Source organism: Amblyomma maculatum, chromosome 4 (genome assembly GCF_055883805.1).
Source record: "Amblyomma maculatum isolate TAMU_Amacu chromosome 4, ASM5588380v1, whole genome shotgun sequence".
In the NCBI taxonomy this organism is placed as follows: Eukaryota; Metazoa; Arthropoda; class Arachnida; order Ixodida; family Ixodidae; genus Amblyomma; species Amblyomma maculatum.
Genome location: NC_139347.1, coordinates 196,078,724 through 196,092,729, shown reverse-complemented (window position 1 = coordinate 196,092,729; position 14,006 = coordinate 196,078,724). Strand labels below are relative to the sequence as shown.

The 14,006-nt window shown below is 48.7% G+C and overlaps 1 non-coding gene across 1 annotated transcript; it reads left to right on the top strand.

Annotated features, from left to right (window-relative positions):
• The first annotated feature begins 10,209 nt into the window (after positions 1 to 10,209).
• Positions 10,210 to 10,282, top strand: TRNAS-UGA (transfer RNA serine (anticodon UGA)). The gene has a single exon. It is a non-coding gene; the product is annotated as a tRNA-Ser (tRNA).
• The last annotated feature ends 3,724 nt before the right edge of the window (positions 10,283 to 14,006 follow it).

Sequence of the window (14,006 nt, the reverse complement as noted above, 5' to 3'; positions counted from 1 at the left end):
AGGTAGGGAGGAGCGAGCGAGCATGTGGGCAGCCTCGTTGCCGGCGAGACCGGCGTGTGTTGGGGTCCAGATTATGGTCACGCGTTCGGCGAGAGACGACTCGTTCAGAAGTTTTGCAGCACGATTGCTGACTGTACCCTTGCTAAAATTTCTAACCGCCGCTTTGCTATCGCTGATGACGTGTTTCACGCCTGGTCGTGCAATGGCAATGGCTATTGCAATCTCCTCCGCCTCTACCGGCGGTAGATCTCGGTTTCTTTTTATTCCTATGGCGATCCCAGTGTCTAATAGGGCGACCGAGGTTACGTCGCCTTCTTTCCCGATCGCTGCATCGGTGTAGGCGACCGATCCCGGCGGGAGTTTGTCTAATTTGTTAGCGAGGTGCTTAGCTCTGCTTTTCCTCCTCCCCTCGTCGTGTACGGGGTGCATGTTCTTCGGTATGGGCGAGACGTATAGATGCTTTCTGATTTCTCGATCTATGCTTTCTCTGACACTTTCGCCTTCCCCGGGCGCTAGTAGGTTTACCCAGTCGAGGATTTGCCTACCCGCCGCCGTTCCTGCGAGTCGCTCTCTCTGGGACAGCCTGACCGCCGCAGCCAGCTCTTTCCACTCATTATGCAACCCCATTTTCTCTAGAATGTCGTTAGAAGTAGTTATGGGGAGTCCTAGAGCGCACTTCGTGCATCTCTTAATTATGGTGTTTAATTTGTGTTCTTCGGTCTTGTTGATATTTAGGAATGGAGTCGCGTAGCACATTCTGCTCGTGACAAAAGCTTGTACGAGTCTGAGTCTACTAGCCTCCGTGAGACCACTCCTTCTGTTGGACGTCTTCTTAAATACTCTGACTACGAGCTCCGCCTGATCTTTTAATTTCTTAATCAGGCTTTTGTGACTACCCCTGCGGTTGATAATCATACCTAATATTCTAATTTCATCTACTTTCGGGGCTTCGTTTCCGTTGACTTTAATTTTGATATCTGGAGTTATCTTCCCACTACTGCTGGTCATTACCAGGAGCTCCGATTTTGGAAAAAAAAAAGAAGAGAGGAAGCAAGCGTGCACACTGCTTTGCCGAGGGCAGCAGTAAACTTCTTTTTGATGTTTCTTGAAGTTCCCTTTTTTTTCTTCTTCTTCTTGTTGGTTATGGTCCCGTCTCCTTGCTTCGCCGAAAGAATTTCAATGGGCCGAATTAAATTAACAAACTAATTTAATTAAAATAATAGGTTGGTTGGATAAACAAGCACAGCACAGTCGAAATAAAGAACAAATAAGACACCGAGTTAGGTCGCCCTCCGGCTTAGGACAGTCCGTCGTCCCAAGCGAGCGTACAGGAGAACGTCCGTCTTCTCCCTCGCTCGGGCCGCAACTCTCCGGGCTACCCATCGCACCTCGTCGTTTTCGCGCGATCCCACGTTTCCGTGAAAACGTCCTTGGTGTCCCCCCGTTCACACAGATTCCTGGAAAATCGTAGCCGAGGTCCAGTTCGCCGAAACGTCCCAACCCCGGCCTTTCCACCACTGGCATTCCACTCTCGAGGACGCGCACGAGATTTACGGCTGCCTGTTACACATACCAAAGAAAAAAAAAAAAAACCCAACGGGCACTCGACACGGTCCGCCGACGGCGTTCGGAGCCTCGCGCGCTAACCACCAGGCCAAACACAGAACGGCCGAGCGCCTTTCAATGCGCGAGACCCCCCGCCCCTCAAGAAAGACATAAAACAGACAACGCGCACACGCAGGGACACTTCACACTGTAAACCCCGCCGGGGTGGCGCAGTGGTTACGGCGCTCGACTACTGTTCCCAAGGACGCGGGATCGAATCCCGGCCTCGGCGGCAGCTTTTCGATGGAGGCGAAAAGCAAGGCGCCCGTGTGCTGTGCGATGTTAGTGCACGTTAAAGAACCCCAGGTGGTCGAAATTTCCGGAGTCCTCCACTACGGCGTCTCTCATAGCCTGAGTTGCTTTGGGATGTTAAACCCCACAAACCAACCAACCAACCAACTTCACACTGTAAACAAAAACAAGAAAAAGATCCCACCCTCCCTGGGTGCGGGCGCCGCTACACCCACGCGCCTCGCTGGCCGGCTCTCCGATACGGGAGGAAACACACAAACACACACAAAAGGAAAACCGGAGTAAACATGCCCTATTGACGACCTTACAGCAGCTCCAAGCCGTCACTCGTTTGAAACAACGCTGTCTACTTTGGCTAGCCTGCCCGCCCCTCCTTTAAACCTTTCCCCACTGATAAAGAAAAAAATGCAGAAGAAAGCGTGCGTGCTGGTGAATGCGGAGGGCTAGATGCTCTCCCCTCTCCAACTCGAAGCCGCGCCGATGGGCCTTGGTCGCGCTCCGACGGCCAAGCGCTTTTCTCACTACCCCAATAGAATTAAAAAAAAAAAAACAAGACAAAAAAAAACATCGACAGGACACGCAGAAGTGACGTAGCTGTACGTCACTTTTGTGTCACGTGATTGCGCGTTCAGGATCTGCAAAAATATTCTCCCGTGTTTGCATGCAGATCGTGGACGAGCAACCACGTTACACAAAAGTGATGTAGAGCTACGTCACTTCTGCGTGCTCTGTCAACGTTTTTTTTTTAAATTCTACTGGGACAGTGAGAAAAGCGCTCGGCCGTCGGAGCGCGGCTTCGAGCTGGCGGAGGGAGAGCAGCTAGCCGTCCCGTCCACACTCAACATCACGCACGATTTCTTCTGTATTTGTTTTTCCTATTAGTGGGGAGAGGTTGAAAGGAGGGGCGGGTATAGCCCCTCAATAAAGGGGCTTTAGGGGCGGGCAGGCTAGCCAACCTAGACAGCCTGGTTTCAAACGAGGGACGGCTTGGAGCTGCCCTCGGTAAAGCAGTATGCACGCTTGCTTCCTTTTTTCTTTTTCCCTAGCTGTGAGGTATGGGCTGGTTCGGCTTGAGCGGCAGCGGCGGAAATGCTGAAGATTTGCTGTGCCGTTTACTTGGCTCAATCAGCCGCTTTTGCACCTTAAAAGTTACGCCTCAATTATGTACATACAATATATATATATATATATATATATATATATATATATATATGCCTTCCTGGCCTCGCCGACTGTTGGCTTCTTTCCTTCATATATATATATATATATATATATATATATATATATATATATATATATATATATATATATATATATATATATATATATATATATATATATTCTGGGCTGTGCATTCGCATGCTTCATGGATAGCAGAGCGGCCTTGCATCTGGGTATATAGTCGTTTGAGAGACTTAAATACATTTATTAGCGCCCGTTTTAGTGGTAATGTCATCGAGACAGCATTGCGTGATCGTGGATTGCACAAACAATAAAAAAAAAAAACGCAAGATGATTGCCGAGTGCCTATTGCGGGAAGCATCCACAGCCCGAGTTCGGCTGTATATGTTTTTGTTTCACTGCTTTCCAGTCTATCCTGATTTAATTCGCCCATGAATGTTTTATGTAAGCCAGATAGACTTACTACCAATGACGGACTCACGAATATGAGGCCCATTTCACTTCCTCCGCCGTAGTAACCACGCGCGCCGGGCAGACCGTGCCACCCGCAAGCCCTCAGCGCCAACGATATACGGTGGATCTCTTCCGCCTACGCAAGAAGAGCGTGCTAAAATCTGTTCTTCACTTAAACAATAAGCCGAAGCAAAAAAAAAAAGAAAATCTTTCTTGCGGATTTCTGACCCATGCCGTGTTATTATGAATAAGTTACGCAACACATTGCCGCATGGTGCGGCGCGCGGCTCATCGTCTGCACGCTGGATCCGCTGCTATTGCGTCACCTAAATTTGCATCTTTCTTTTACTGATACAATTGGATCGGCAGTCAGAGAGACCATTTACTCTAGCGCTGAGCAATTACAAATTGCGCCTTCGGATGTGCCTTCGATGCGAAACAATGTAGGCCTAGCGAGTAGCGCCCGACGAGAGTGCCGTCGTCCGCCGCGCCAGCGGGCGGCGCCGCTTTCGTAAGCGTTGCTGTATGTGCTGCGAATTTGTTGTCTTCGTTCAGGTGCAGCTGAGAACGCGCATTTTTCGACGTTTTGCTCAACAATACGTCCTGCAAACGATGCTGCTACGACGTACGGGACAGGGGTATACGATGTTGCGCCGCGGGACGAACACCATTGCAAGGCTGCATAAAAACGTCGATGGATGGTACTTTAGACACTACTTCTTTTATGTGCTGGTCTTGAACCGTGGTTTAACTTGAAAGTATGTATTGTTGAAGCAGGACAGCTCGATCGTATATCGAAATGGGTCGCACTTCACGTAAATCAATGCGGCGATAACTGGAATGAATCTTTCCTAATATCTGCATTCCGCGTTCGGTAGCTGCCCGTGCGGTTCATTCGCCGTGTGTTTATGTGTACAGTTACTATTGCGGTTATAAAATATAATTGAAAATACATGCAATTGTGAAAGATCCAACAGATTCATCCTCACTGCTGAAGTGGAGCGCAGTCCTTCGCAGTCACCCCGGCCGCTAGTGCTGTTTCCAACAGCTGCCGCCATGTCAAACGGATGGTATACGGTTTCCTGGCGCGCTAAAACAAAGCACAAATAGTACCAAGGTGTCGGATAGCTTTCACGAGCACCGCAAAACAGCATTTTTACACTGCCGCACAGCAGCAGCAGCAACACGCATAGCACAGCCCAAGATGACGTCAAGAGGAGCCGCAGTGGACTTTTGCAGTTTGGCTGACACGGGGCGCCACCATCAAACTAAGATGGCTGCGCCCAGGCATCGAAACTAAAAAGGTCTATATATGTATATATTGTGAGCTTCCGTGGATGTTCTTTAATTTGTTCATTCCATGATCTTCCTCTTTCATTTGTACATACCATCATCATCGTCCCGTGGCGCCGGCTCCCACACGCGCCTGGGTTTTTGTCATCGGAATAAAACGCTAGACAAGGCATCGCTGGCCTTGCCGTCTCAAACTAGCCTTCTTTCACAAGTGGTGGAGGTCAAATTCGATCCCCTTGCTGCCTTGGGCCCTGCCTCTCGCTGGAGCTACGTTCCGGTCGCCGTTTGGCAACTTCCACCATAACCATGTCCACCGAGAGCAATCCCGACCAGGCCGGACCCTCTACCTCGGCTGCACCGACGCCTCAGACTCTGCCCCCACGTCAACGTGACCCGCCGCTGATCGCTGGTCGCATATGAACGCTGCAGTGCCTATAACCGGTGGGACGATGCTTTAAAATTCCTCAACGTTTCGTTCTATCTCATTGAGGTCGCCAGAAACTGGTTCATTAATCGCGAACCCCACACTACTAACTGGACCACTTTCAAACAGCAGTTCCGACAATACTTCGCCGACCCGGCAGTTCCGACTGAGATCGCGAGAAACAAGCTCGCTTCCCGCCTTCAAGGTCGGTCCTGATGAATCATATGCGTATTACATAGAGGCTGTTCTTGCACTTTGTCGGCGCATTGGTCCCACCATGACAGAACCTGAACGTGTGCACCACGTCTTAAAAGGGATCAATTCTATGGCTTATCATACCTTAGTTGCCCAGAATCCTTCAAGTGTTGATTCAATTACAACGACCTGTCAACGCCTCGACCAGCTGCAGTCCTCTCGATTACAGCCCAGCTTCGCAACTGGTCCGACCTCTGCTGACCTTGATCTGCGGGCAATGATTCGAGCAATCATCCGCGAGGAGCTCCAAGCCCTCAATCCTTTTTGTCGACATGGGTGCGATCATTCTTCCGCACCTTCTAATGACGCCGTTCTCCGCAACATGATTAAAGAAGAGCTATCAACTATCAGCCACCCCATGACATCCGAACCTTCTGCAAACCGTCCAGCGCCGACCTACGCTCACGTCGATGCATCCCCCCTTCTTTGGTTCCCACGCCCCCACCGGCACCAACTTACAATCACGTTAATGCAATGGCGATGGCTCAACCTACACCACCATATTACGCACCTTGGCGTCCCTCCTGACCAGTCTGCTATTACTGGGGTATTATAGGACATATATCCCGCTTCTGTCGTTGCCGCCTTCAGAACGAGCGCCGTGGTTACGACACCTTCGAAAGTGACATGCCTTCAACCTCATATTATCAACGCCGGTCTATTCCAAGCCCACCTCTACGATCCTCCCCACCTCCAGTATCTTCCTCTGAGCCTCGTGGGAACCATGTATACCGACGCCGGTCCACATCCCCATACCGCCGCTCAGTTTCCCCTCTTCGCCCCGCAACCATTCTCCCTGTCCGCCATCCGGAAAACTAAGTGTTGTAGTTTCCGGAGGTCAAACTGCACTCTGCGAACTTACTAAAAGTCCTCCTGATCCCCCGTATAATGTGACTGCTGTTATTGCTGAAGGTTTAAAGGTCGAAGCTTGATAGGGGCTGCAATTTCTGTCATTCACGCTGATTTGTGCTACCATTTGCGAAAAGTGACAACACCATATGATGGGCCTGAACTCCGTGGAGCCAATGACGTCCCTTTGCGCCCTTCAGCGAAGTGCACCGTACGAGTTGTTATCGACGGCATCCGCATTCATGTGCAGTTTGCTTTGCTCTCACCTTGTGCGCACCTGATGATTTTAGGATGGGATTTTTGTCAACCGCTTCAGCGTTAATTTCTTGTGGTGACCGTGTTATCCATATGACAGACAGCGATTTTTCATCTGACTTTTCTGAACGACATCATCCCCTCGTTGCCGCCGCTGATACTGTTTTGCCTCCTCAGTGCGAAAAACTGCTTACTGTTGTTTCTGACCACATCACTGACGGGGACGTACTCATAGCACCATCATATGGTCATCTTGCACGCGGCATCGCTTTCCCGTCAAGTCTTGTCCGGTTCCACAACGGCTCAGCCACAGTACTGGCCACTAACACTTCACGTGAATCCCTCGTGCTCCCAAAAGGAACTTCTCTGCATTGCATGGTGGATGTTCAACCTTTTTCCCTGATGGTGCTCACCACCCCTCCGCCTCAGCAAAGTGTTTCGTCAGACGTCTCTCTTTCTGTTCTCGCAAAGACTGTTAATCCTAAACTCACGCCGAACCAACGCCAAGAACTGCTGACATTGCTTCGACACCACCAAGCCATTTTTGATGCCACTTCCACACCACTGGGACGGACCAGTGCTGCGCACCATCGCATCATTACTGAAGGTAACTCTATCGTTCGCCGACGGCCTTATCGGGTTTCCCTCTCAGAACGAAAAGTAACTGAAGAAAATGTAAATGACATGCTCCATCGCAATATAATTCGTCCCTCAACAAGCCCATGGTCCTCCCCAGTAGTGCTAGTTAAAAAAAAGGACGGCTCGGTACGCTTTTGTGTTGATTACCGCGCACTCAACAAAATTACCCACAAAGATGTATACCCAATGCCAAGAATTGATGCTGCCCTTGACTCTCTCCAAGGCGCCAAATATTTCTCGACCTTGGACCTCCGCTCACGTTATTGGCAAATACCTATGCACGAGGACGACAAAGAAAAAACCGCTTTTGCAACACCCGATGGCCTTTACGAATTTAATGTTATGCCTTTCGGACTTTGTAACGCACCAGCGACATTTTAAAGAATGATCGATACTGTGCTTCGTGGCCTAAAATGGAGAACCTGTTTGTGTTACTTGGACGATATTGTTATCTTTTCGGAAACCTTTAATGACCATCTCACGCGCCTGAATGAAGTCCTCACCTGTCTCGCTTCGGCAGGCCTCCAGCTCAACATCAAAAAGTGCCACTTTGCACAGAAGGAAATTAGAATATTGGGACATCTGGTCAGCCATGACGGCATTCGCCCAGATCCTGAAAAAAATAATCGCGGTCTTGAACTTTGCTCGTCCACAACGGACTACAGATTTGCGCAGTTTCCTCGGCCTCGCCTCTTATTTCCGGCGTTTTATAAGGCATTTTTCAACTATTGCTGCACCACTTCATGAGCTACTTAAAGCACGCAGCCCTTTCGTGTGGACGGAACAGTGCGAAACTGCTTTTAATGACCTAAATAGCACGCCCTCACATCAGATCCTGTTCTTGGCCACTTCAGTGACAGCGCTCAAACTATCCTGCACACCGATGCCAGTGGTCACGGTCTTGGCGCTGTACTTCTGCAGCGTGATGCAACATCGCGTGAGAAAGTGATTGCCTTTGCCAGTCGGACTCTGACTCCAGCTGAAAAAAACTACACCCTTACCGAGCAGGAGTGTCTTGCCGTCGTCTGGGCTGTCCAAAAGTTTCGCCCTTACCTATACGGTCGGCACTTCACAGTTGTGACCGACCACCATGCTCTTTGCTGGTTGTCTTCACTCAAAAATTTGACAGGCCGACTTGGCCGCTGGATTCTACACCTGCAAGAATACCATTTCGACGTCACTTATAAATCTGGTCGCCAACACCAAGACGCCGACGCCCTATCTCGCTGTCCCCTTTCGGAATCAATTTGCTGCTTTTCTTCCCAATGCATTTGATCTGACCAGAGCCGACCATCTCTTTGCCCGACGTATATCACAACCGTTTGTTTTGACGACGCTGAGAACAAGCACGCTCTCCGCTCACAGCAATTAGCCGATACCTACTGCCGTCCTATCATCGACCGCCTTATCGGCGCTTCGGACCCGCCCTATGCTAGGCTTCGCCGACAGTTTCGCAATTTCAAGCTCGAAGATGGCATCCTACTCCGTTACGTGTATTGCCCTAATGGAACTCGCTGGATCCCAGTCGTGCCGCGTGTGCTTCGCCCACGTATATTGGCGGCTCTCGACGATGACGCTACTGCAGGTCACCTTGGTTTTGACAAAACCTACGACCGCGTGAGAAAACGATTCTTTTGGCCTGGCTTATCTTCCACCGTTGCCAAATGCGTCGCATCCTGCCCTCTGTGCCAACGTCGCAAACGGCTGACTTCTTCGCCCGCTGGCCTTCTGCAACCTCTTCCTCGTCCCACCACGCCATTCGACGTAGTCGGCATCGACTTATATGGTCCCCTACCTCTCTCCGATGGGGGTAACCATTGGATTATAACAGCTGTCGAACACCTCACACGCTACGCTGAGACAGCACCTGTACCGACTGGTTCCGCTGAAGAAGTAGCAAATTTCTTTTTGCGATCAATTGTATTGCGTCATGGCGCTCCTCGGGTGCTCCTAAGTGACCGCGGTACAGCCTTCTTATCGAAAGTCGTTGCCGAAGTTCTTCACGCGTCATCCACCCTTCATAAGACAACCTCAAGCTACCATCCCCAGACTAACGGTCTGACTGAGCGATTTCATCGCACCTTGTCAGACGTGATATCCATGTACATCACACCAGATCATCGAAATTGGGACACTATTCTACCATTCGTCACATTCGCCTATAGCACAGCATTACGACGGACTACCGGTTATTCTCCATTTTTCCTCGTTCATGGCCGTCCTCCCACTACAATTCTCGACGGTTCCTTCTTCTCTACACCCGACTACTCCACATCAGTACCTACCCATTTTTTATCTCGTGTGGCCAGATGCCGCCATCTTGCCCGCCTCAACATGGCAGCGTGGCAGGAAGACCCCAAGACTCGCTATGATTCTACACATCGAGTGGTCTCTTTTCGTCCTGGCGACGAAGTGCTGCTTTATACACCATTGCGCAACCCTGGCCTTAGTGACAAATTCCACCACCGCTACGTAGGTCCCTATGAGGTCATAAGCCAAACTTCGCCAGTGAACTACAAAGTGACGCCTGTTGATCCCCCAGCTGATCGATGCCACCGTGGAACTGAAATTGTTCATGTGTCTCGCTTTAAGCCGTTTGTGCGCCGCGATGCATCGCTTAGTTAGGAGCGGCAAGGCTGGGCGCTTCCGATCCCCCGGCCAGACTGTGTGAGCCTTCCGTGGATGTTCTTTAATTTGTTCATTCCATGATCTTCCTCTTTCATTTGTACATACCATCATCATCGTCCCGTGGCGCCGGCTCCGGCACGCGCCTGGGTTTTTGTCATCGGATTAAAACGCTAGACAAGGCATCGCTGGCCTTGCCGTCTCAAACTAGCCTTCTTTCACAATATATATATATATATATATATATATATATATATATATATATATATATATATATATATATATATATATATATATATATATATATATATATATATATATATATATATATATATATATATATATATATATATCCAACAAAGACGGAGGGGACAGCGGCCGATGTAGCTCAGTTGGAAGAGCACCGGACGTGATATTCGGAGGTCGTGGGTTCGGTTCCCACCATCGGCACGTTGTTTTTCCTTCTACTTTGTGTTTATTTATCTTCCCCTAAACACATTACATTACTAATTTATGTGATTATGAAGTAAAAAATTAAAAAAAAGAAGTACAATCCCCAATGCCTTCCTTGGCCTCGCCGACTGTCGGCTTCTTTCCTTCATGTATTATAACGAGCACCCTCATTTTCCCTTTATTTATCTGCTTACACACACACACACACACACACACACACACACACACACACACACACACACACACACACACACACACACACACACACACACACACACACACACACACACACACACACACACACACACACACACACACACACACACACACACACACACACACACACACACACACACACACACACACACACACACACACACACACACACACACACACACACACACACACACACACACACACACACACACACACACACACACACACACACACACACACACACACATATATATATATATATAGTGAGCCTTTCACGGACCTTCTTTCATTTGTACATACCCTAATCTTCTTCGTTCTTTTGTACATACCATCATCATCATAACGCGGCGCCGGTTCCAGCGCGCGCCTGGTTTCACCCTCAGAGTAAACGCCGACACGGTGTACCTTGCCTTGCCGTCACGACTTTGCCGTCTCGACCTGGCCTTCTTTCACAAGTGGTGGAGGTGAATCTCCTTGCTGTCTTGTGCCCTGCCTCTCGCTGGAGCTACGTTCCGGTCGCCGTTTGGCAACAACCGCTATCGTTATGTCAACCGAGAGCAGTCCCGACCCGGCCGGACCCTCTACCTCGGCTACACCGCCGCCTCCCACTGTGCCCACTGTGCCCACTGTGCCCACACGACAGCGCGACCTGCCGCTGTTCGCTGGTCGTCGCGACGAAGACGTGGATGACTGGCGTGACACTTATGAACGCTGCAGTGCCTACAACCGGTGGGATATGCTTTAAAATTCCTCAATGTTTCCTTCTACCTTACTGAGGTCGCCAGGAATTGGTTTATCAACCGCGAGCCTCACACCATTAACTGGGCCACCTTCAAACAGCACTTCCGCCAATACTTCGCCGACCCGGCAGTTCGGACTGAGATCGCGAAGAACAAGCTCGCGTCCCGCCTTCAAGGTCCCGATGAGTCGTATGCATCTTACATAGAGGCCATAGGCACGGCCGCTCGATGGAAGCGCACTAGGTGCGGCCTGCTACGTCGCTCGAAACCGGCGGGAGGCGCCTACTTCCAGTCGCCACCGTCGCGGCGCCACCGTTCGGGGACAGCCGCGCGTGGAGAGCTGCGCCTGGCTGCGCTTTGAGGGAGGCGTCGGCGTGGTAGAAGCCTTTTATATAAGAGCTCCGCTTCACACAATTTGGCAACACGAATTAGTATATACTGTCATGTCTAGTGTGACCATGTCAGCACTTAGCGCTTGCTCGGCAAGGATGTATACTGAAGTGTACCCCGAAAAACTTATAGTGACGGTGGTTCAAGGCCACTCGATTGAAGAGCTTACATTATCGTGAGGTTGCATTCGGATCCAATTGTTTGTCACATGAAAATGTGACCCGGCTGTGAACAATTCGAAACTGTTCAGCTGCCATGGTAGCATAATGCATAACCCCTTAATTAACTATGTTGCGAATTCCGTGTGTCATTTTCATACCATTTACTCATTCCTGCATACAGCTTTTATACACAAATTGATGCCAACCTGTTCTAAGCTGCCAGCGCTATCCAATACAAAAATGTCCTACTATGAGCAACCTCTGTGAAAATGCGACATGTAACCAACTTTTCTATCTCATTCTGACAAATGTTACGGTGGAAATATGAAGATGAATATTAGGTTAAATCTAGATGATTACCTGGGATCTTCGACTCAGTTGGAGACCTTAAACTTTGTACGCCAGAACGCTATCCGTCATGGCTTCCCGCATTTTGCATGACCGGACAAAGTAAGCGCGCTTGATAGAGCCAGTTTGCCTCAAGGTGCTATGTATATGCGCCGAAAGTTTTTATTACTATTTTTATTTCCTGCTTGCAAACCAAAACAATTTTGCTGGTTCGTAAATATCAATGGAAAAACGTGCATCGAGTGTTCTTGTTGTGAAACTCTTAGCTGCGATCACAAGAATGTTCACGCTTCAGAGCGCAACTACAGCCGAGATTTAGCGAGCAGCCGAGTACGCTTATTTAATGGCCACACACACAAAAAAAGGGAAGAAAATTACCAATCGCAGACGGAAAACCTTTTTTGAGAGAGGTTTACGCCATAGCCATAAATGTCGCTACACTGTTGAGTTGACATTTCCAGCCCAGCTCGCTATCAGTGGGGTCAGCAACTTAACGATATCTTGCATAGCGCCTTAGCATGGACACGATCATTGTTTTTATAGATTAGCTGCAGGTACTGTGTACAGTGAGAAACCAATGATGAAATCAAAAGTTTACACAGCTTGCTACTTCACCGGACCTCTTCAGACTTCATCATCCTGTTAATGAAGGTGATCGTAAGCTGACAAAGTTTGATTACTTCCATTGCGGGGTACATCAAGCCTCCATTGTCCTTGGTTTTCATTAACCTGTAACTGGTCCAGTTGACTCATATTTCCTGCAACAAGGTCTTGCATGACTGACACGTCGCCTCAAAACCATTACCAAATGTCACATAAATTAAGCAACAACCTAGTAGTGATAAACAAAACTTGGGGTTCTTAAGTCTCCTTGAGGAGCCTCGTTAGAGTGCCCGCACTTTGCTACCTGCTTATTCACCGTATCCCGTAATTGCTGCCTCTGTCGCATATTATTAGAATGCAGCCTTAAGCCACCGCATTATGTGAAATAGCACCCTACACATAGCTATATAAAGTCCCTCTTTACCGAAACCGTACGAATGTGCCCTATAGGAGTATAGTGTGCCTGACTTGGGATCTGAGGGTCCCGCTTTCAATAATTCCCATTTCACCCTTACATCTTATTGACTCTCTCTGGTTTGGTAGCTCCTGCCACATTGAACATGTCATGTGTTCTCATTGCGCCAAAGGTGTCTGGCCATATCACCAACTAAAGTGCCTCTTACCAGAGACATCTTTTCCAACTTTCCGCAGATAGAGCGGGCGCCGGATTTTCTGTGGAACGTGGCTTTTCATTTTATCGCATGGGCTCAAACAGTCTCAAGAGTATAAACAAATGTTGTATGCACAGGCTTCTTTACTTACAAGGCCACTCAGACTAGCGCGGCAAAATTTAGAACAAATTGCATGCTTATATATATATATATATAAAAAAAAAAAAAACCTTCGTAGCTTTTTCTGATATGTCCTCGCAACATAACCTGCGAGAAGAGCTTCTGGTGCTACCTCATCGTGTTCATCTGCTTCACAACACATCGTTAAAAATCCTAGTTCACTGGCCATCTCCTTGGTAACTAAATAGTTTAAGCAACGTGAGGGGAACACAGGAAAAGAGACCGACCCAACTAGCGCGGTTGTGCCGTCTTCTTCTCCTGTGTTCCCGTCACGTTGTTTGCACGGTTAACCTATAATTAATCACCAACAAGTGCAATCTGCAGTACAGGTTGAAAATCAAGCCAACAAAGCATTAGAAACCATTTCAGAATGGGGGAGGAAAGTCCACTTAGAATTTAATCCAAACAAATCGAAATGTCTCCTCATCAAAAAAAGTTATGGCAATCGACCCCCGGTGATTAAAATTAATAA